At 35.6% G+C, this 24,856-nt stretch overlaps 1 long non-coding RNA gene across 1 annotated transcript; it reads left to right on the top strand.

The window, feature by feature from the left end:
- The first annotated feature begins 6,908 nt into the window (after positions 1–6,908).
- Positions 6,909–24,464, top strand: LOC132851616 (uncharacterized). The gene is made up of 3 exons (XR_009649048.1): positions 6,909–6,984; positions 24,006–24,133; positions 24,389–24,464. It is a non-coding gene; the product is annotated as an uncharacterized LOC132851616 (long non-coding RNA).
- The last annotated feature ends 392 nt before the right edge of the window (positions 24,465–24,856 follow it).

Here is a 24,856-nt window from a genome sequence, read left to right on the forward strand (position 1 = left end):
TATAGAAAATATATTTAATACATTTATCCCTAATGAGCAAGCCGGAGGTGACAGCGGCAAGGGAAAACTCCCTGAGATGATATGAGGAAGAAACCTTGAGAGGAACCAGACTCAGAAGGGAACATCAACAATTGGGTGACACTGGACAGTAAATAATGTAATAATAATAATAATAATAATAATAATAATAAATAAATAAATAAATAATGTAGTTGAGTGGAATTAAGCACCCAAGAGCACCCGAGGAACTAACAGGTCAGCACAATTTCCGAGTTCACTACAGACACAATAGTAATTCCTTCCTGCCAAAGTCTTCAAACGATCGCCGATGAAGACCCGACCACAAAAATATCCTAAGAGTCCCATGGTGAATTATGTGAATTCAGGGTCATGTGATGTCCATAGTAAATTAATAAGCACAAACAAGTTGTTAAAACAAATACAGTGTCACTTTTGAACGTGTGAAGGATTTCCATGTGGCAGAGCATTCTAGCATGGCAATAGGCTGACTGTGGGTGTGTTTGATTTTCAGTTCTGTTTCATCAGCTGGTCATGGACAGGTTAGGGACCACTCCTCTGATTGCTCTGTAACAGGAACACACATGCACATGTGACAAAGCTTCTCATTATGCAATATGGTAAAGGACAGTGGTTTTCTGGAACAGCTCTAATTTCCCATCAATGATTGCCTGACTTCCTGAAATAATAAACGCAGTGACTAGTCCGGATGGGCTCTAGTAGGTATGTTTATTTCTTTTATACATTTTTGTGCAGTAATGATTCACACATGGAAAGGCAGAAGTTAAGAAAATTAACAACTTCTGAAGGCAATGCTGTTTGTGAAAAGAATTAAGGAGGGAAGAGGATCATCAAAACTTTAAAGATTCTGAATATATATTGATTTCTAAAAATGTATACGTTATAATGCCATATAAAAAAATTCAAAAGACTATGTAAAGTTTTAATTTTTAATTTTTTTCTTTTAATTTTTAAAAAAAATTAAATTCACATATATTTATTTTATCTTATGTGTAGGCTGAAACACGTGACTACAAATTCCACAAAGTAAATGACTAGGGCTCACATACTAACCACATTGTTATTTGCTGCTAAATTGAAACCAAACTCACACAAACATTTGCTTCCCTGTTGACAGCAGCAATAGCAGCTACGCACTTTGTTTTCCTCTTCCTCATTTCCCCCCCCTAAAATGTGGCTTGTCTAATTCATCAAGTTAACATTGTAGAAGCTCCTGCCCCTGCAAAACGTAAATATTCAATACATCCACTATAGATGCAAATTATTATCACTATTTATTATTTGTACTCACAATGGATAAAGATCATAGTCGTGTATGACAGCATTTCGACCTACATATGACTGTTGTTACTTGAGCACTTTGGACCTCATAAATGTGAAATGTCTGTCCTTACTGCTAGCTGACAGCACTGTACTCTGATCTGAACAGAGTGACCCAGGGTTCTGCTTCTTAGACACTGAAATGCTTTTCCACTGACCTGTGCAGAGCGGCTCATTCATGAGCATACGTTTCAAATGACACAACATTTCCTGTTCATATGTCAAGGTCAAAATATGTATCAGAGCAGTCCCTGTGTTTAGGTTTAACCTTTTTTTTATTGCGTAACCATGATTAATACATTTTCCATTTTTCAGCAATTCAACCTTGAAACAAACAACAAAAAATAAAACCGTCACATTCAATCACGTAAGAATCACCAGTTACACCCCAATCGATAAGAAAAAATTAAACAAACAAAAAGGGTGGGGAAAGGAAGAAGAAGAGGAAAAAAAAATACTAGACAGAAGGCAGAGATTTAAGAGACTTAAAATATATAATAAAAGTTTGCCATTACCTAAAGAAGCTACTCTTCCCAGAACATCTAATCTTTTCTAGTTTGAGAAAAAAAAACATGGTATCAACAAGCCATTGAGATGTTTATCAGATAGGAAGCTTATCAGATTTCCGGTGGATTAGATTACGACGCCTAGCTAATAAAGACATAAAGGCCAACATATCCAATTGTTTAGAACTCAACTGAGACCAGAACTTTGGAACCCCAAATATTGCAATAGCAGGGCAAACATCAATACTGACCCTGAGCACCTGTAACATTTTACAGTGACATCACTGTAAATTAATGAACCCGGTAGGTTTACAATTTAGAACAAGTAAATATGACTCAAATTGCACTGAGATGTTTGACATCTGTCACATCTGTCATCTATAGTAGAATATATTGCAGATAATCGGGCCTTAGAGAAATGAATTTAATGTAATATTTTAAATTGTATAAGGCTCAGACGAGCACATATCGTACCAGAACGTATTCTAGCTAATGCAGCTGCCCAGCATTCCTCTTCAGAAGTCTCTCCGAGCTCACCCTCCAAAGCTCTTTTTCATTTTATCAATAGCACACCCATCTAAACATAGTAGCGACCATAGATTCTCGAAATTTGTGACTTGTGATGAGGGTTAAATTTCAGAAGTACTTCCCATTCTTGTATAGAAGGTGAAGAGGGGAAATTAGGAAAAGTCCCTGTGTTTAATGGAAAAACACACAACCACAAAAATGTAGCCTCACTTGTCTATAGCAATGAACAAAGGGTGAAAGAGAAATGATAATGAAATTAAAATCATAATCACTGAAGTTATTTCTAACGGTGTTGGATTATTTTCCGTTCTGAATAATGTAGACTTCATGAAAGTTTCATGTGTTTAGCAGAACATTAAACTTATATGAGTGGAAAGCTCATTTAAAGGTTTAAACCAGCTTCCAGAACAATAAATATCATTCTCGTTAACTGCATTGAATCATCCAATGTTAATCCTAGTTAAAATATACTTTATGGAGATTTAATGAAGCTGTTTTGGCCATGGTAAATGGTTTTAATGTTTCTCATTAAAATGCTTTTACATGCTTATAAACATGTGTTATGGAATAAGTGCCATTTCTGACAACTTTATAAGAAGAAAAGAGGAAGAGGTGTGTTTTTGGAAAATTAACATTTTCTACATGGAAATATTTTCTACATGCATATTTACTGGAAAATATCCAGTATGTATGAAATTGTTTTATTTGTAATTATTCTGTGATATTGCTAAAATGAGTTCTTGCTGATGGAAAAGATCCCGTCCAAGACCATGTCATCAGTCACAAGCTACAGATTTTTTCCCCCCACAGAGCCGCAGCAGCCATGCTAATGTAATGTAAGCCTAGACACTTCCAACTAGATGAATTATAATGTTTGACTACCTAAGCAAATACAATCCATCATGCAGCTTAACTAGCAAGGTGTACTCAGCTTTTCTGTTCACTTTAATTTTCAGAGATAGAAAAGCAACCATTTATCTTGCTAAATTAACTTTTTTTTTTTTAAATAATACTGCAATTTAATTATGTGTTGAAGCATGTATAGACATTGGAATAATGAAGATATACTTTTTTTGCCCAGTGTGTTAATTACATCGCTGATATTATTATTATTATTATTATTATTATTATTATTATTATTATTATTATTATTATTATTATTATTATTATTAATTAATTATAGTATTTATAATTCTAATGACAGTGATTATACTATACAGTAACACTACATATACTGTTTTATAGATTATATGCAATATTTTAAATTTACACTATAAAAATCCAAAAAAATAAATTAGGATGTGAAAATTAGAATTTATTTTAAATCACAAAAGTGGTCAGAATTTATTTAAAGAATTAATTCATGGCAGAACTGTAAATTTGTCAAACAAACTATTTACACTGCTATCAATATTTGATCTCCTTCATCAAGCTGGACTCAAGAAAATGTAAACGATGCAGAAAATTCCATTCATAAAATTGTTTGTATCTTAAAAGAGCTCCTGTGTTTGTACATTACTAATGTGAACCTGGATTGCTTGGCTTTAAAACCTTTAGACAAATAAATTCTTAATTATTTAAATTTTGTATACAGGTAACTGTATCAAGTTGAAATTACTTTTTGTTTTTATTTTGGTTGCATGTATAAGAATTAATGAAGATTTTGTTGTGTCAAAAAGCAAAAAAGTAAGTAAAAAACAACGATCATTTTCGATTTAATTGTCATTTTACCATTTTAGCTCTCACAAATTTTGCCTTTCACATTTACATTCACGACATTTGGCAGAGACCCTTATCCGGAGTGATGTACAAAATTGCTTTTTATTCTTTATCGATAAATACATTAACAATGGTTTACGAGGTTACTGACTCAGGATACTGTACCATCAACCAATAACTCTTCAGAATTGTTAATTTTTTTTAAACATACACATAACAAACAAGGGAAAAATTGCTGGTTCAAGGGTTTCAGGGAAAAGGTAAGTCTTCTTTCCTCTAAGTGACTCTGCTGTTCGGACCCTTAGGAGAAGTTCATTCCATCATCTTGGTGCCAGAACAGAAATGAGTCTTGCTGTATATACCTACCTCTTACCCTGAGAGATGGTGGGACCAATCGAACATTGCTGGTAGCTCTGAGGGAGAGAGGTGCAGTGCGAGGAGCGATAAGAGCGTTTTTGAGGATTTTTCTGGGTGTCACTTAATGCATACCAGCATTACCTTAAACATGCTTAGTAATTTATATGGATTGGATATATGGTTTTAATTTTTACAAAAAAAAAAAAAATTGGTCATTTTCAACATTTATTAACACACCAGTACAAAGAAAATAGGCATTTCTAAAAACTGTAAATCTGGCAGGAATTTGAGTTCACTTTGCCTATGAAAAACATTTGCTCATAACAAAGATGAATACATCCATTGCATGAGTTCGGGTTGTGTATTCAGCATGTAACTCTAAACATGAAGCTTTATGTTCCTTGTGTTGAAATGGTTTATGTCTGCTGGCACATACACTGCTGTATTCCATAGTGTCAGTAACTAGTCATGTTTCTCAGAGTAAATTGAACGTACCTGCCACACAGCATATGTTCTATAATTAAAAAAAAGTGAAATGTGCTTTGTTTAGTAGTGTGTGAATAGTGAGCTCCACATCACTTGTGAGCTACAACCGTTTGTGTCTGTCTTTCATGCAAATTAGAAAACGTTTCTCAGCATTTAGAAATTATACAAATACTCAAGTGTGACAGAGTCTGGCTCACATCAAACGACTGCTTACTTACGCACTTAATGTTAAGGGACTTAAGAAACAAGAAACATGTGTTTGTGGTGTGTGCGCACACACAGACAGACACACACGTTGTTGTGTGACTCACAACATATTCTTAACTTCTATGTTCCTCTAAGGTCAATATTACCCATTTCAAATGTAATTTATATTTATTATAATTTTTTTTCAACATGCGTGATTCAGTTTCTTAAGAAATGTAATATTATAGTAATTTTTAATATTGCTACAGAGATTATGATCAAGACATTCCCTAAACTATGACAAAAACAAATCCCTATTCAATGGTAGCGCATCACAATTACCACAATCACTTTGTTAGCATGCCGATGTTTCTGAAAATCTAGAATACAAATGATGAAAAACAGCTAGTTTGGGCATATGTGTGTCCACTTTTTTTAGTTTATTGCTAACCAAAATAACAATAATACAAATGTAGAGGTTATATCTTAAGTCTTCCACAATTGTATTGCTGTAAACCTGAAAAGAAAATAAGAGAAAGGTGAAATTCCTATGAATTCCTTATTAAGATGGGTTCTGCTAGTGCTTTGTGTCATCAGCAAAACAAAAAAGCTAATGCTATTTTATAAAGAAATAATAAAGTGATAATAAATAAATTATAAAAATAAAAGGAGTGATCTTTATGGATTTTATCCCTTTGTATGCATAAAGAAATCACTACTATAATATTAGTTGGTCTGGAACATCTAGCATGTCATAATTAAGACAACAATTTCAGTTTAATGCTTAAAGTGATTAATGTATTACACTTCAAATGGTTTTTGATTTGCTTTTTGTACCTCTCTGTTTTATGTAGCACTATGTTCCAAGTTTTATTTTATTGTGTACTGTCCCAACTGTACATGATTGAAACAATGATAAAAACCTCTTGACTTGACTTCTGACCAGTGACATAGACTATGAACATGAAACTGATTTGTTGTGTATTCGACGTGGACGATAAACCGATCAAATTTAAACATTATGTTTTCATTGCCATCAAACAAGATATGTCATCAGTTCACTATCAGACCAAATAAAATAAAAATCCATGTAAGTGAGTGAAAAGAGTCACAAATGTGTGAAATTATACAAGCTGCTGAGGATCTGCAACAGAAGCTGTAATAGCTCATGTTTAGAAAACTAGAGTTGCTGAACTATGGCCAGTTCCTACATTTGCAGCTTTGCTACAGTACTTCTTTTCTTGCTCAGAACGATCTGCTGAATTACTTTTCTGGGTTCACATCCAAAACGAGGTCCAGCAGTTGGTGACCCCTGAGCTAAAGCATTAAGAATCTCCTGGCAAAAAGAACACGGCAACCAACCGCACTGATCACAATAATGTATCCCGTATATTCGGCTAGAACATTTGTACCAATTTCATGTTAACGTTCTCAAAAAGAAATGGAAATCAGTAAACAAACTTGCACAGCATTATGAGTAGATGTGTGCAGTACATTGCTGAACTGGATGTTACTGACACGTCTATGGATTCCTAACACCAATTCACACTATACTACACACAGTGCAGTATTAATCCCAGATGGCAAGATATAAGTGACATCACTTTGTACACAAGTAGAGCAGAAACACCATGAACCCCAGAGACCTGCAGTCTCTGTGCTCATATTAGAGTGGTTACCAGGAGGATCCTTCCATCTGCATGTCTTTGTTTCAGAGCCGAGGTGTAATGTGTAGACTACTGAGTGCTCCTTATGCACAGTGATCAATATGGCTGCAACATAAACCTGCTATTTCTCTTCTGAGTTGGAAGACCCACCGCTGCCCATGACAAGCTTGTCAACTGTGAGTGAATGTAACTTAATGGATATTCTTTCTTTCTCCTTTTTTATATTAATGTTATGTTGTCTTCAATGGACTGTTGCAGTATTCTCAGTAACAACGTTTAACTAAAGATATTCAGTTGATGCCAAATGAGTGACAGCACACTTGTGGACTATTTGATTTCTCTGGAAAAGTCCAGATTTTCTCAATGGAGTTAAATTTGTCTAATCATTGAACCTTGCTTAAGACTTTTTTATTTATTATTCTATTTACCACAGCTTGCTCTATTAGCCAGTTATCTGTAATGTGATAAATAACTGAGCCATTCCTATTTTACATTCAAGGTTCAATTCAGTATTGGATTGGCCCACTGTTGCTTCTGTAGTTTGGACCTTAGGGGCAAATGATTTTTGATTTAATATATTTAGTATCTTATACAGTATCTGTCCTTCTTATGCTGGGTTTAATTTAAAAGCATGTTTTTTTCTGGATGTATCAGATGTAACATAATTTACGAGAAGACAGGAATCAAATATCTTTTTTATAGCTCTTTTATTCAAGGACCCCAGATGTTCCAGTTGTGTTTGGAAATTTATAACAGTTTAACCATTTATAACAAGTAATCAAAATCGATTGGGAAATTTCAACTTAGCATCATACTGTTAAGAAAACCAAAGTTCCAGTATGTCATCTTTATCAAATGCTAGTAGAATTATAATTAAAGAAAACCTTTTTATTTTCAGATTCCCAGGATGCAGTTGCACACCATGACCTTTCCATGCATTTTTAATTAATTATGTAAATTCACTGGTAATTACTGAAAAGAGTGCTGTATCTGCTGACAGGCGGCGAGATTGTTATATCTGATCATTTTATTCTCAGGGGACTGTTTGAGAGGGAACACTCTCACTCATGTCTGCCAATGTCTGTTTGGCTGATGTTTGGTGAAGTCTGGCTCATTAGGCAGAAATTGATATCCCCCAGCTGTTCAGATGCTGATGTGTGGGCATGTGTGTATGAGATACAGTATGGTTTCAATCTCTTCTGCCATTCCCTCTGTGCATTTCTAACTGATTAGGACTGAAAGACAGGGGCTCATTCAGGGCCAAGGAAGCAGAGACGACCTTGATTTCTGAGGGCTTAATGTTGACGAATGTCCTTTCTGCAGCTCTCCTACACATTGCAGGTCTTTCTGACCTCTATCGTGGGATTTCACTGTTTCCAGCTTCAGAGACTTCACAAAGACTTTGAGAACTGGATGTTACAGACATTTCAGTATTAGTGTTTTGTGTTCTGTTTGTGGTTGAGATGACTTTTGTGCTTGGTTAAAACGAATTAACCAAGCATTTCCAAGTGGTTTAATGCATTTCAGTTGTTGTCACTTGGTTTAATGTTTTAATTGGAAATTTATTTTAAATTTCTACTAAATTGCTAAAATATAAAGTTGTTCTGGGATTCTGTTGACATGTAGAATTTGCAAAAAAGCTTATTAGCTATGCCATTGTAATTGATAAACTTATTGTAACTGTGAAGCTATAATCCCTCTAAATATCATTTTAATCCAGTCCAAATCCATGGTATCATTGTTTTGGACTGCACATATTGAGCAGGAACCGAACCGAAACCAGGTATTTTGTTAGCTTCAAAAGCAACAAACAAAACCTAGTTTAGAAGCACTTGGCAGAGGATTAACCATTAACCAGCTTTAGTTAAGTTGTTATATCCACGTTGCTTACTACTAATCAACACACTCCCTATCTCTTAATATTATGTGAGCCGATGAAATTTCATATTATGCTTTGTAACTGTTGGTGTATTATATACAAAGTGAAGACAATACCATTGTCTACAGTGTTTACAAAGATCACTTATTCGTTATGAATCAGACACAAGTGTTATGGACATCAGTCTGGACATGCAATCCAAAGCTAACAGACAATATAAAAGGCACAACACTGTACCATTGCTTGTTACTCTGGTGCCGATTCAAGGGGGCTGTATCAGTTTTCAACAACAATCGACTTCACTATATAACATGTATCGCTATAAAGATGCGATCAATGTATTTTTGAGATTATCAGAGTCAGGACAAGCCCAATTCAGTAAAGTAGTCCATTATATTTTAAAGTTTGCAAATGGCATGTAGAACTGTATTTTGCTCCTTATTTCTGTATTACGTGCTTTACCATTTAAATGTGTGAAAATGGTATAGAAACGTAGCCATAGTATCAACTTGTGGTCTCTTAAAATTAGACCCTGGTCAAATTGTCTAATATTTGTTCCAAATCTTTAATCATTGTCTGTCCACAGATTATATACAGAGGTCTTTTTCAATTTCACACACATAGAATTTTAATCTACAAATTATAGCAATAGGTTCTGAATAGGTTACTTTTGTGTACATGAAGTTTTGGACACACTCACATGCCACTTCCAGCTTCCTCTTGAGCTTGGAAAGGATTCCAGTGTTTAAGTAGGTATTTGTTAGGCTAATCTATCTGAACTCCTCTCCAGAGACTTTTCCCACTCTAACATACTGGCATGGGCCCATGACTGCCCCATACTTGGCCAACACTCCATCACTCTCCAGGAGGGTTAAAGTTAGAATAAGCAGGCTACTTGAATTACAGCTTACAGTTCTGTCATCTGTAAATGGCTCATATTTGTTGGACGTAATTACATATAAAAAATGTTTCTAGTCTACCTTTGAATCTACATGAACTCCATGACTAAATGATGAATGACGCATAAATGCATGATGAAATAACTAAAAGTAAGACACAGGCAGATGTCACAGGCAAAATTACTCAAAGGTAAAGTTATTCACAGTAAAAGTGAAATTTTGAACTTGTCAAAATAGTTTAAACAGATTTGAGGAATGAAAAAAATTATGTTACGTTTATAAAAAAAAAAAACTCACAGAAGAAAAAAATAGCTGTTTATGTTTTCTTTGTTTTGTTATATAATCATTTAATTTGGAAAACATTTGCTAAGGATTAAAAAAACACTTTATCTAAAATATCTAATCTAATCTCTAATCTAACATATACTCGAATCTCTCAAATGTTAGCTAGCATTAGAATAATTCTGATGATACCTACCAGAAAATCTGAATGTTGCTAGCTAGCTATCACAAAAAACTGCTTTAAAGTAAGTAAGTAAGTAAGTAAGTAAGTAAGTAAGTAAGTAAGTAAGTAAGTAAATAAATAAATAAATAAATAAATGTATGTAACAGTGATGGGTATAGGTCTTGTCAAATGTTAAAGATTAAAGTTAGTAGCAATTTAGATCAACTCATTAAAGCTGCCTGGTGCTAATGACTTTGAAATATATGATTATACAATATCATAGAGTAAATGTAGTGTTGTTTTAATGTAATGATCAGACATGTAATAATTGTAATAAGTATTGAGTAAAATAACAACTCAAGCGAAGTAGACAATTACTTAAAAACAGATGTAAGTACAGTAACAAACTACCTTTTCTTTATTAATTCCCACCTCTGGCCACAGTTTCTTAAATCTGGATATTGTTTTGCATTTCCTCTATGATCAGACTGTAATGCATATACACTAACATTTCAGCAGCAATGTCACCCATTTGATATCACACCCTTTCTACATGGGTCAGTGTAGTCAGTGTCATTTCTGTCCACGGAAAAAATTGCCATTTCGCAAGAATAGGGTGATCTCTAAACAGAGCACCAGCAAATTACAAGCATAGTTCCTTTTGTGTATTTCCATTGTGTCTTTTTTTTTTCAGATGAAAAAAATAACATATTTCCTGTGCCTTTTTTTTTTTGCCATGTTCTCTGACATCTGTATATTGTGTCATTGCTCATGAGTGTGAGTGTGTTGCTTTATGATGCAATGCTGAACCTTTCATTTACTGCATTACGAACACATGCTATTGAATCCAGGAGTGGTTTATATTAGTTAGTACTCCTTGAGGCCCTTGTAAAATTTGATCACTTTGAGGAAAAGAGGCCCAGGCTTTCATATCAGACTATGAGAAACATGTTATTTAAACAGTCACACACTCAGCTGTCATCTGGTTTAAAGATTTTGATGAGGAATCGTGTGAATAGATCAAGTCAGGCTATACCTTCTCTAGGTGTCTAGATGTGATACTCAAGAGAACATACTGTATCATGAGCCTGACTTAACTAAAATTCACGTTTAATGAATTAATTGCCCAAAGAATTTGTAATCTTGTTCCATGCTTCTAGGCTCATTCGAAAACATCTAGAAGTATGGAATAAAACACAACAAGGTGTGCTGATATAGTAAAATCATCAAGGTCAAGATGGTATGATGTGGCCCATTGTCAGTTTTGATTCATTAAGACATAGTCATGTCATCCTCTTTGCTGTTTATAGTTACATTTCATGTTGTGATACAACTAAAGTCATGTAATTGCTTTAATCATATCAACTAGAAGTAGCTGTTCCCTCACCATCCTCTTTTTCAGAATTTTGAAGTTAATAAAACAAAAAAACATGCCATTTTACCAGCTGTAGTCATTTCTCCTGAAGAATTGTCCATGGTTTCAATCGATTAATCCATCCATTGATCCACCCAATTGTCTTTTCTTCCACATGGGTCACAAGGCAGGGGACACTTTGGACAGAGTACCAGCCTATTACAGGGCACAATCGCATGTACACTCACACCACAAAATCTATTTAAATCTTAATAAAATCAATGAATCAAGGACTTATTTATGTTTTTATGGTAAAACATTTATTATTAATGTTAGATGTGGATGTGTGTGGGTTGCCCCTACAGAAATGATAAGTCAAGTCAAGTCAAGAGTCAAGACAAGAAGCTTTTATTGTCATTTCAACCATATATAGCTGGTGAAGTACAGTACATAATGAATGAAACAACGTTCCTCCAGGACCATGGTGCTACATAAAACAACATACAGCTACATAAAACAACACAGAACAGAATACCAAGATACTGATAAAACAGATAACAGTGCATTAAAATTGTATTATTATTATATTCCTGAGATTTGAAATATAGCCTACAGTTATAGAACAACACCTTCTGTCAAAGAATCAAGAAGTCAACAGCACTATGTTGTGAGCAGGTATACGGTGCATCCATGAGATCTCAGATCCCTCACCACATATTAGTATGTTAACATCATAGTCTGTGTCATCGCTCAGTTTGACCGACAGGTCCCTTTCAACACTGTCTCTCCAGCTCTCCTAATATCTCTCTTTCTGTCTTATTGTAAACACGAAACCCACATACAGTACAGTGCAGCTGCTTTGACAGGATGGAGGTTGTGCGCTAATCTGAGAGACAGGCACAGCAGTTTTCAGTTGTCCTAATGGGAGTTGTACAGCACTCCAAAAAGAAAGAAAATGTCTGTTCTGAACCCTGTCATAATATTCGCTCTAATGTAAGCATTTCTCTAACACTTCTTTTTGTTTTCACTTACTTTGAATTGATTTCATAGCGTTTTGTGAAATGCCAGAAAGCGTGCAATTTTCAAGTCTAGCTAAAAATTCTGGTATACTGTAATTCAGAAAGACTTAAACCTGCAGTTTTATTAATATTGTTTATGAGTGTCGTACGCATGGAGTCACTTAAGCTATTTCAGGTAATTGTCTCCACTTTTCCTAAATGGCACATAGTAGTTGGACACATGGATAATTGAAGCTTGACAGGAAAAGCGCTCTGGATTGTAGCAGAAAATGTGCTACCAGTTTCCCGTTCCGCAGACGCCTCTGTGTTCTGTGGCTGAGCAAGAAGCTAACGACTAATGTGGCTTCTGTCAGGAAGGAAAATTGCTTTGAAATGCTTGTTGACAGCCAGATATTTCAATCATTTGTTTGTGTTAGCGGTCAGACATTATACAGGCTTGCCTGCGTGCTCACTGACGTGCCGTCAGCCCTTATTTATAATCACAAAAGTGTATTCACTGTAGTTAATGCACCAGAACGCTCCAACAGCAACAGAACATTGCATCTCTTACAATATACATTTTTTACTTCCAAAGGTAAAATTGTGACAAAATGATAAAAAGTGGTGGCTTTGGGATGATTTATGTGGAATTAAGAGAATTTGCCATCCAGCACTGTGCTGTAATTCTCTTTTCAGTGTAATATGAGCTCTTAAGACCTGTTTCTGTAATCGGTCACCTTGTGTCACAGGCTTCCTTTCCTTATTTGCTCTGATGTATGGAATTTTAAGCACATTGTTTCTACAAGGAAGCCCTTAAGCCTAATTTTATCAACAAGGTCATCATGAGAGAACCCTGTCTAAGGTTTCAAATTTACCTCGACAATCTGCCTGAATAAATGACTTCTGCTTAAAAGTGAGCTAACCTGAGTGTTGCTTTAGCCCACGGCTCTGAATCACCACACTGACCTCAACACTCTTACAGATTCACTCAGCATATAATACATTATATCATAATAAAGAGGTGTATGATAATTAAAAATGTCACCTGAGACAGAAACATGATAAAATGACCTGGAATAATTGTAATAACATGGCAATAACAAATAATTAGCTATAACTATATAACTTAGAATTAATACGAAGAAGCAGGTAGTGACATACTATGAGCAGCAATAATGATAATATTTAATATGTAAGAAGCAACTTGAGAAAATCAACTATGAGATAACAATAAATCATAGGAATCTTAGATTTAAAATAAGAGTAAATAAAAGCATAATAAAGCATATGATAATGAGATTAAATAGAAATTGAAGAACAAATACAAATACAAATACAAATACCAAGGCTAGACTGAAATAAGAATTAAAGATGGGATTAAATGAAACAACAACAACAAAAAAAAAATAGAAATTGAAAAAAGGAAGAAATCATAAAAATATAGTATGTAAAATATATAAACTACGCAGCCTACCTTATACCTGGGTTAATGCAGAATACTTTAACATTGAATTGATGTGTAAGAGTTATCAAAAATCCAGAGTTACCCAATTCTCTGCCAATTCTAACCACAGGCAATGCTAGATCATCTGAATCATTTAAATAAGTAATATTTATGTAGCTATGTATGAAGCATGATTATTATACTGGACATAAGTGTTATGTCACATGTCCATGACGCATTTGCTCCATGTCTGTTGTAGCTTCTTTGTTTGCGAACTGTGTATAAGGATCAGATTGTCCTTTGGCTGGGTGCACTCAGTGTGGAGAGAGTGTTGGTTCCGGCAATCAAAGGTCCACCTCCACCTCTGTGCTGTGTGGAGAAGGTCAGGCTGGGTTGAGCGGCTTTTAAAGCTCAGGTCATGGGCTGAGGCCTGGGGGTGTTTCAGTGTCTGCTCTCACCCTGAATGACCCGACTTTCCCCCAGTGCACTCTGCAGCTGACTTACCCAAGCAGAATTACCCAAGAGGAGGTTGGCTCAAAGTTAAATGAACGATTAGATAATAAAAATTTACACGTCTCATTCATTTTTAAAAGCTAATCATTTCTGAAACTGTGTGCACGTCAAAAATCGGTCTTTTAGAAACAAAGGACACGTCTTAATTAACCAAACTCTGAGTTCATTAAGAAAACGTCGTTACTTAAACGTGCCGAACGTTGCGAAGGCTAATTAAGATAAGCGCAATGAATGTACATTTTAATTTAGATAAGAAAATCGACATGTCAGACGTCCTTGTTAGGAGAACAATTCCAGCATGCTTCCTTCTGTCTTATTCAAAATTACCATAGAGTGAAACTTAAACTGTGAGAAAGGATTATATGTTATTTCTTTAATAGAAAATAAATTATATTTTTTATTTTAAGACAGTGTTCTTTTTTTTATCTGAAATGTAGATAAAAAAACTCACTTGACCAAATGAGGTCCATTAGAATTCATAATGTGTTCATAATGTAACAAAAAAAAGCAATAAAAAGTTGAAGAGTACAGAAAAAAGTTTATGCTGGAGTTGCTACATTACTTAAATACTCAGTGGTGTTCATGTTCAGTTCATCCTCTTTTCATAGTGAGACTTTAAGACAATAGAAGTGCACCATGACCCATTTCTTTCCAGGCAAAGACGCTCCTCTCCCAGTGAAATTCATTAGCCTGGAGCAAACAAGAGCACTACACACAACACTCAAACAGGAACACAATCTCACCAATGCATTATTCAACACCACAGCAGAGTATATCTTGCCTTTTAGCAATTAGGAAAAGAGGACGGCTTGTCTGAGCTGTTTTATCACACAATTGCTAACAAGCCATTTGAAACCGCGTTAAATACTACCTGTGTGTGACGTTGATGAAGTTCAGCCAATCACCCATGAATGTTACTGGCTAGATTGGACTATGTAGATTGTTAGATATTTGTGTGGATGCTTTTGAGGTGCTTTTCAAATCCTCTTCATTTGAGAGTGATCACATTAAGCTGGCCTCTCTGTGAGGAGTGTGTGCCCCTCGCTTCTAGCACAGTGGGCTGGGGTTGGAGCCCTTGGGTGTTGAGGATGTTTTGTAACTATGGGAGATCAGCCAGTCCAGAGACAGCCACTTTTAGAGTCCTTCTTCAGTCCATCACACAAACACACACACAATACTGCCAGCATTCGAATGACGTTCCAACTACTTAAAGCCGAAATGGCGTGAGAAAGAGATAGCAAGTGAATGCTTTTTATAATTCATTAAATTAACCTTAGTTAATATTTAAAGTACAGCAGGTGTCAAGTAAATTATTAGTTAAGCCTACTGTGAGTAAACATGATATGATATACAATATGATATCAAAAAACATTTAAACATGATTTTAAACAATAATTGTAGAAGAAAGATAGAGCTGAATTTTCCCCACACAGAACACATTCAGTTCCAGAAGGACATTATTTATAGTCTGAATGGTTTTTGAAATTGATGAATTTCTTCGTCATAACCTAAATGTAAAAATTGTAACCTAACTTTAAATGCTTCACAGATAACACTGTCAAAGCATTGGATTCCTACAAAGTTTTATGAACTATAAAGTATTTCTAAAGATAAGGCAGCTTCTCATGTCTCTGAGAAAATTTCTTCATCCTTGGCCATTTTTATTTCATATATAAAGAAGTAGATAGATGTTCAATGTAAAGTGTACCGTCAAGACAGTATGTAGTTTAGACTACTACAGGTAATGGACATAAGTATTGTGACAATAATTTATGTTACTTAATATACTTCTAGTGCACTATCCACTTCACATTTACACACGCACACACACACAATGTATTCTGACTTTGTACTCATTTTGTTTAGACACCACATTAGTACATTGCTGCAACTGTGTTGATGGCAATTGCAGCTTCCAGATATATACAGGAACAAGTAATTAGCTTTTAGCAGCAGTGTGGTTCATTCCTCTTGGCAAATAATTTTCAATTCCCGGAGGTTGCCAAGGCCCCACTGTCTTAAATAAAGTCAGGTGATTGATTACAGTTTCACCTGAAAAATACTGTTTTTTTTTTTCGCTTTTAAAAATAAAAAATGGATAATTTGGGCAATATGTTTGGAGATATTCCGTCCAGGGTGTATCCTGCCTTAATGCCCAATGACGCCTGAGATAGGCACAGGCTTCCCGTGACCCGAGGTAGTTCGGATAAGCGGTAGAAAATGAATGAATGAATGTTTGGAGATGTTTGTTGAAATGTCTTTCATAGATTTGAAAATATCTTTTCAAAGATTTCATTTCTCAGCCAATGAGATAAAAGTCTCCTATAATACAGTACGTCCTTGTACATCGCTCCATTCATGTTTCCATTGATGTGTAATGCCCAACTACTGTATTCAGAAGCAGCCAATTCCACCTCTGTACTTCACTATCAGTTCATGGTGTTCATGGAATTATATGTTATTTTTTTTTCTTCATCCAGTAGATATTTTCTAAAAAGAGGTCTGTTTTCTCTAAATTGATTTAGACATGCATCTTGGTGTTGGTTTTATAATCAGATGAGCTTCGAGTAGGGTGTAGAAACAGGGTTCACTGCTTATTTATCTTGCTTATTTGCTTATGTATATTGTTGTTCCTGCTGATTTCAGGTCATCCTGCAACTCTTTTCAAATGACTCCTTGCTTCTTTCTTACCTTAGAGATATTGTGAAATCTTCCAGGGTTAATTAGTTGTGATTCCATAAATCCTTTGCCTGCATGTTATCAAACATATATACTGAAAGGGATGCTTAATGTTCAGACCTTCTGCTGACGCTCTGTAGTTTTCCACTTCACCATCACTGCGATGGTTACTTTCTGTGTGAAATATGTTATATGGCTTATAGTGAATATGTAAATTATTTGTGTACTAATAATATATACAATGTATTTTAGAGTTGTTGTTTTTTTTTTCAATTCAGTCTTAAGCAAGTATTGTGAATGGACAATATGTAGTATAAATAGCAATAATTGTGCACTTACAGTACACTTTATACATGTACTAAGTAAAGTATATGTTCAAAAGTAACGTTTAGCTATTACATGATTGCACAAGACTCCATGGAGCCTCTGGACATGGAAGATTGACAGTTTTGTTGGGAAAGTTCTCTCTCACAATGAATAAGTCTTTTCTCAGACTGGCACCGGAGCACATGCTGGCAACACCAACGCTACACTACGTAATGTGGCATGAGCTTCTGGTTGGGTATCAAAGGGACAGCTCAGTGTGTGTGAGCGAGTCTCTGGCCCTGATGAGAAGCGCCAACGGAAGCTGTCTTATTCTCTCACTGCATTCCTCTCTTCCACTGAGCCTCTATCCATGGAGAAAGTGTTTCTACTTATCAACATTGTAATCAGAGAGATGTGTATGTGTGTGTGTGTTAGCACTCTTACCCTTCTGGTTAAGAGGGCTTTTGGCAGTCAGGCATGAGCCAGGATAGTTATATATGTGTCACATGCTGATCGCTCCTCCATTCTCTAGATGTTATTGTTTTGCTTTGAGAATGAATTCTGAAGCTTTGTCCTGTGTAGTCAGTCAGTCTTCCATACTATTTGGTTGATTTGCTTTCCAGGTAAAAATGCAAGTGGGATCACAGCTGCTAGCTTACTCAGGTTAAGTGGGCTGACAAAGATCTATATCATTTAACATGACGATTCCAAATCTCCATGTAAAAATGTCCAACAAAGTGCAGCCTTTGATGGTGCTTTTACACTACTAGACCATGTGAAATGATAGAATTGTCTCATTGGCTGCTTGATTTGTTTTTGATTCATACTGCAAATTATTACATGAACCAAAATGATGGCTTAAAGGTATACAAAGCTGTAGACGTGCTTGTAAAACACAACACATTCGGTCATTGGTCAGAAATGCAACAAAGAAAGAAGGTAAATAAACCTTTGGCAAGCGTGTGTTGAAATCACAAAAATCACCCAAGCATAGAGAACACGAAGCATAGAGAACACGAATCATTTTCTCATTGCAATGAAACAACTCTAAAGATTACCTGGAACTAAATCGAGACCAATTCACTCAGATCATCTCATCAACGCTTGTTTTGGTTCAATTGCCGTGTACAAACACTTTAGTGCATTCATGTTTAGTCCATTGAACTCATTGCTGTTTGTTTGAGAAAGTGTGGTTACACGAATCACATGGGTACAGAACCAACAACTGGTCTAGGAACATCGAAGTGAATGGTCACTGAACGGTTCCAGCCAAACACCGTTGTGGTTTGATTGCAGTGAGAAAGTGGTTTGACCCTATGTCGCCCCAACCTCAAGATGTCAACCCAAAATGTAATTTGCATTGTGGGTGACTATTTTTTGTAGCAGTGAAGTGTTAAACTGACCCATGACATGCAAATTGAGCAACAGGACAGAGTTGCAATGCTGTAGAAATGATGTGTGATGAATATCTGAACCAAGCAAAAAGAGAAACTAATCAATGGCTGTTTTACACAAAATGTTTTTCTTTATATAATGATCTATCAATATTACAGCACAGATGTCTGATTTCTGTGATTTCTAAGAACACTTGAAAAAGGTTATTTCTCAAAAATGAATGAATAATGGTTTATATAAATATATTTAATAATATTTTATTTAAAATTATTTAATAATTTAATAATGGAAGTGTATTTCTAGTCATACTCTCCCTCTAAATCATCATTTTTGCTGTCTGAGAACAAACCTAACCAAAAACAATTTTGCTCTGATTTGTACACAGATGGACTAATAGCTGTTAAAGCTAAATATTTTGCTCCCTTTCTTTGTGCAAGTATGCATATCTCCTATAAGCATATAAGAACTTGAGATGAAGCTACTATTTTCACCAGGATGTATCCACAAAGATAAAATCTTTCTCCTCCCTCTCACTCTTTTGCCATATTTCTGTGCGTGAGTCGACACCTGGTCCGACTCGGCTCAAAGGCATGCTGAGGCACATATCTGCCCTCATCAAGCAGTAAATTAAAGCAAGGTGCATTTTCCTCCAGTCTGATTAGCGGGGAATTGGTGGTATCTGTTTGAGCAGTCTGCCTAAAGGCACAGCGAGGTGGGATAGAAGTGCTGAAAGGAACAGGATGTGTGTATTAGCAATACTGACACAAAGCCTATAGGAAAGGGGGAGAATGATACGGATCAGAGCAAATCAGCAGTCTTTCAGAGAGAATGTTCTCTGTCTTTAATAAAGCTGTGTGGAATTAATTTGACTGCTTGCTTCTACAATAATGCAGTCAGTATAGAAATGTTGGCATCAAATAATGTAGACACGGTGCCTATGTGTGTAATATGGCATATGATTTGGATTGGTCTGAGACTGCAAAGCAGCTGTAAAGCATTTCTGACTATTTTTATTCTCTCAAAAGAATGGAGAAAATGTGAAAACAGAAGAAGCCCAGTAGAACTCTACCCCAACCCCCAATGACTTTCCATGCTCTCTCTCTCTCTCTCTCTCTCTCTCTCTCTCTCTCTCTCTCTCTCTCTCAGAGAATGTGCCAAAAGGCTGCCCAGCTGTACTTATCCATAACTCAGCACTGCCTCCACAAACACAATCACTTTCAGTTAGCATTTATTTTGATTCACTTTCTTCTTTCTGTCTGTTAACTTTCATTACTCTCCTCTTACTCATCCATCAACTTCCTAATGACCGCCCTGATTGAATACTAGTTTTGTTCACACACTTTTATTAGCAGGGAAGTAAAGGGTTATCACTGCATTTTCACATTTCTCTCACTGATAATGCTAAAGTCATTAAAGTCACCATGTGATTGATCAGTTCCTCTAACTACATTTGATCAGAACAGATCTGAAGACAGGCAATTATTCCTTGTTTAATAATTCTCAGCACTTGTTTGTTTCCTTTGTTGCATAAACGCCTTCGGTTTTCTGGGTAGATATTCCACTAGATTATTAAGTGTGTCTATGGGGATTGCACATTCAGCCACAAAAGCATTAATGAGGTCAGGCACTGCTGCCAGGTGAAAAGGCCTGGTGTGTCCATATATCAGTTCATCCCAACAGAGATGAGGGCACGGCCTGTCCATGCTACACAAGTTCCTCCACATGATCTTATGTCTCTATCCATGTCTTCATGCACTATGCACATGTGCTCTGTCATGCTGGAGCAAGTCTGGAGCAATACAGGATGCAACAAATATTTATACTCATTGGAGGGTTTATTTTTTATGTATGTGTGAGCAAGCAGTCTGACATAAAGAAGCTTTAAGAAAGACCTGTTGTGGTAAGTAGCTGTCTCATTCTGAGCCAGTTTATATTTTGTGAAATAGAAATAAATAATTATGTCAGATGATGCTGGTGGAGTCACACAGTAAGAATTTTATTGTATTGCGTAAGTTACTGCTTCCCTATCATATGAAAAATAACTCATGAATCTTGAATCAAATCAATTCATTAGAAAATATCTTTGGTAGGTATTAAGTTCATTACATTCATTACTTTTTTACTACTAATAATAAAAAAACACCTTCCATTTTAGGTCACACTGATTTCAAATTAAAATCTGTTACACATCACCCTTGTAATTTAATGTACTTATGTAAACTTCCAACATCGTTTATTTTAATATATGCTTTTATTTTATTCTGTTTAGTCTATGTACTGTATGCCTTTGATAGAAGGGATGGCATTAATGCTTTACTCCTGTTTAGCCTCTGATAAGGGCTTCTTTGTTTAGTGTTTGACTTGTTATTCATCTTCAGAATCACCCGGCCCATTGTGCATTATTGATTTTAGCTACTAACCTTCACTCTTCTTTTAACCTGACTGGGGGCTATGGATAAGAAGGCATAATTACTCCTGTCTTACATCCACATTGTACATTTAGAAAGCATCAAAATGCATAAACACAAACAAAACATGTTTCCCATGTTTCCAGATTATAGATCTCTATCTACTACATCTTCATCTTATTAGAAAGTAATTGCTATGGAACAATACTGTTTGCCTGCTTGGGATCCAATGATTTATGCCAACACCTGGTGAAAATCAATCTTATGTCGAGTTTTCTTCTTTTTCAGTCCAACACTGCCAAAGCACTGTTTGTATTTTGTGCTGTCTCTACCCTTTTTACCTAATAAAGTTTCAAGAGTTTAATCATGTATGTTGAGGTAGGGGAAATGCTAAACTATACAAAGCTGAAACTACTCAGCTCTGTATCTAGAGAACGACTAGAAAAAAATAGGCCCAATATATAATAGATTTGTTCCTCTGTAAGAAAGGTATAGTTTATACAACAGAGGGTTTCCTTTATTTAATGTTTATTTGTTAAAGAAGATTTAATGTAGAACACATTTATGAAAAGCCATGAACACAGGCAAGGAGACTTTTATTAGCATCTATGAAAGGAGTCTCCAGTATCAGTGCTATGTAATATTAAGAAGTAAAACTTTCTTGACAAAGAGAAGTTGGGGAACATCAGCAGCTATAAACAATCGTTCTCTCCCCAGCCAAAAAAAAAAAAAAAAAATATGCCACTAGTCATGTAACTAAGGATTATTCATGTCATTTAACATATGGAACCATAGAGCCTGCATTCACATCTAACAGTGTATGGCACATATCCAACATCAACCATGTCCAACTTGTGATCAAAGTTTACAGGCAGTTTTCCTCCATGCAGCTTAAAAGGAATTTATTGAGATGGCCAGGCTTGAATCAGTTCCTGCCAAATAGTAATCATATCTTATTTACCTTTACTCAGCATTCTTTCTTTGAATTTTGTATAATTAGCATCAACTTGATTTATCAATGTAGTTCTATTCAGGCAAATGCATAAAGAGGTAACTGTGTGAATTTTTTGGAAGAATCATTTCTTCACCATTGACTGATTTAAACAGGCTACTAGACATATTCACTAATCTGAGGTAGAAAAAGTTTCTGTTCCATGAGGCTGTGTAGAACGATGTCAGTTTATAGCAGTAAATGAGACAGAAGAGTGTTTGTAACGCCCATCATTCATCCCTGTGGGCACTTTCACTTAAGTGGAAGTGGGGGGAAGGTTTAAGCACATGCGTTTTGGCTTTGGTAAAGTTTATTGTTATGTCTACTTTTGAAGGTGTTAGCTTACATGCTGGGTAGTGGCTAATGTTCAGTTGCAATGCTATTTCCTACTGTCTTACATGATCCCGCAAGTTCTCTTGGAACTCATGCTTGGATTCATAATATATATGATCCAAGGTCTAAGAGAAGTGGAGAAGAGACCATGAAGTAATAGACCTTAATATTGAGCAACAGTTGCATTGTAACATGTAATCTGCTACCTGACAAGTGCATTTTAAAACCATATTTGGGGGACGACAGCTTTTAACATCACTACAATTTAATTTAAAATATCTACACAGACGATTATTATTATTATGATTATTACTATGGTTGTTGTGGTTGTTAATATTACTACTCGTATTAATTATCTCAAGTCTGTAAGTGTACAAGTACAAGTAAACAAACATGCATCAGTGCTACTTAATATAGAAATAGCTGTACTTAGATACATGTACTATAGTTTGCATGCTCCTCTGCAGCATGTAGTTATAAGCACTAGAACATAGTCATTAACATTTTATTCTTTTTATCATAATTATAGTTTTGCAATAAAAATGGATGCTTTTCTATATGCACACATTCAATATACTATACAATATTTCAGTTGTGTGTGCCATGTGGTTGATATGCAAACATCCTCAGGTATTTTTTCTTATATCAGTGCAATACAGATAAAAAAAGCAGAGAAAGTAATCAAAGATTGTATATAGGAGAAGATAATAATACACAGATTATTATTATATATTATTATATTGGTAAAATATAATCTTATACTAAATAGATACACTTGTTGAGCTATATTCTGTTACACATGGAGACTGGAAGATCACATCAACATGTATTTCATACTCTGTAAAATTCCTGAATGTAATTGCAGTCAGATTTTGAACTTCTGAATGTCCTGTACTGATGTGGCAAAGGTCAAAATCATGGCTTTTTGAATAAGTGACTCAGTGGGTTAACTTGCACTATAATTCCACTTGAACTCTGGGAAAGGTGGGACCTGCACCCTATCACATGCAGGAGAGCACATTGCCCCGAGTAATTTATTCATAGCTGTGTGGTTTTTCACTTTATTTTGCCATCTATTTTTTATTACAAGAGAGAAAATGACTCACAGTGTGCAGGGTACGTGTTCATTAATACTGCATACTGGGCTTGGTCTGTCTTCTGCAGTGAAAATGTTTATAGAGAAATCTCTTATTGTCATTTTGGCTGTATAAGTTAAAAATAATAGCCGATCCCTTAGGCATGTGGGCACATCCCAATGTGTGTGAATATATCATTCACACACATATATATTTATATCTCATGTATATCTCATCCTCATATATCTTTCCATTTAAGAGAGCGTTTTTATTTGATGTTATGGAACTGCTATACAGAAGGTCAATTTCAAATATTTTATGGGATAGAAAAAAGATTCACGTGAAGGGATATTACTGTGGTATTAGGTGCTGTGGCTTTACTTGGCAAACCCTACAGGATGTGGTGGAGATTAAGGTCTAGTAAAGGAAAGGTACACACCTTATCTCATTTAAATCCATACCCTTTTCCTATTTGAGGATGGCTGATGCTTCTACAGCTGGGATCCATCAGACTGGGAATTTTTCTTTGTTCATGTCTGGAGAAAGCCAGTGCATCTGTCCTCGATGCTGAGAGAAACCCAATATCCGTGGCCACAAGGAATCAGGTACTCCATCTCTTGTGCCTGCAGTGAAAGCAGGTAGAACCATCGCTTCTCACTTCCACTCACAATGCGACAATGATTTTATTATATTTCGTAGACATTTCAACACAACAATTTCATTTTTAAGACTAAAGTTCCCTACTCAAGCAGAAGGCAGAGGTCTGAGTGGGATTTTGCTTAATTGCTGACCTCAACGCTCTCATTTACAAGCTTATTTTCCCCAGACTGAGTGTAACAGAATGTCTCTTCTCCACCCAGACATTTGGCGGTTTGAGTGGGTGGGCCAGAACCAAGGAGATGAAGAATGGAGGAAGGGCATAGAGGAAGTGAGTAGGTATGGGCATATGGCTCTGTATGAGTCTCTTTTTTTTGTGTCTATAGGTGTATATACAGTGGGGGGTGTTATGTGTGGGTTGGCATTGAATGAATTGGCTAAGTAAGTGCTGAGTGGGTTCCTATTGCCCTCAATGGTCTCCAATTTAAATCAAGAACAGTCCTTGCACTTTGGGATTGAGAGGCTTGGAACTAGTCCCTGAGGGTTTTTTTTTTTCAAAGGTCAAGTGGTTTTTGTTTAGTGTACTTGCTGCTGTAAAAATGAACAGAATTTCAGTCGACATGTGAGGTAATGATAAAAAGAACGAGTAGAAATATTTAGTAATAATATTTAATGTATTTACAGTTCCATGTCACAATATTAGGACAAATGACCTCTTTTTCTATTTTTTT

Source organism: Tachysurus vachellii, chromosome 9 (assembly GCF_030014155.1).
Source record: "Tachysurus vachellii isolate PV-2020 chromosome 9, HZAU_Pvac_v1, whole genome shotgun sequence".
Taxonomy (NCBI): Eukaryota; Metazoa; Chordata; class Actinopteri; order Siluriformes; family Bagridae; genus Tachysurus; species Tachysurus vachellii.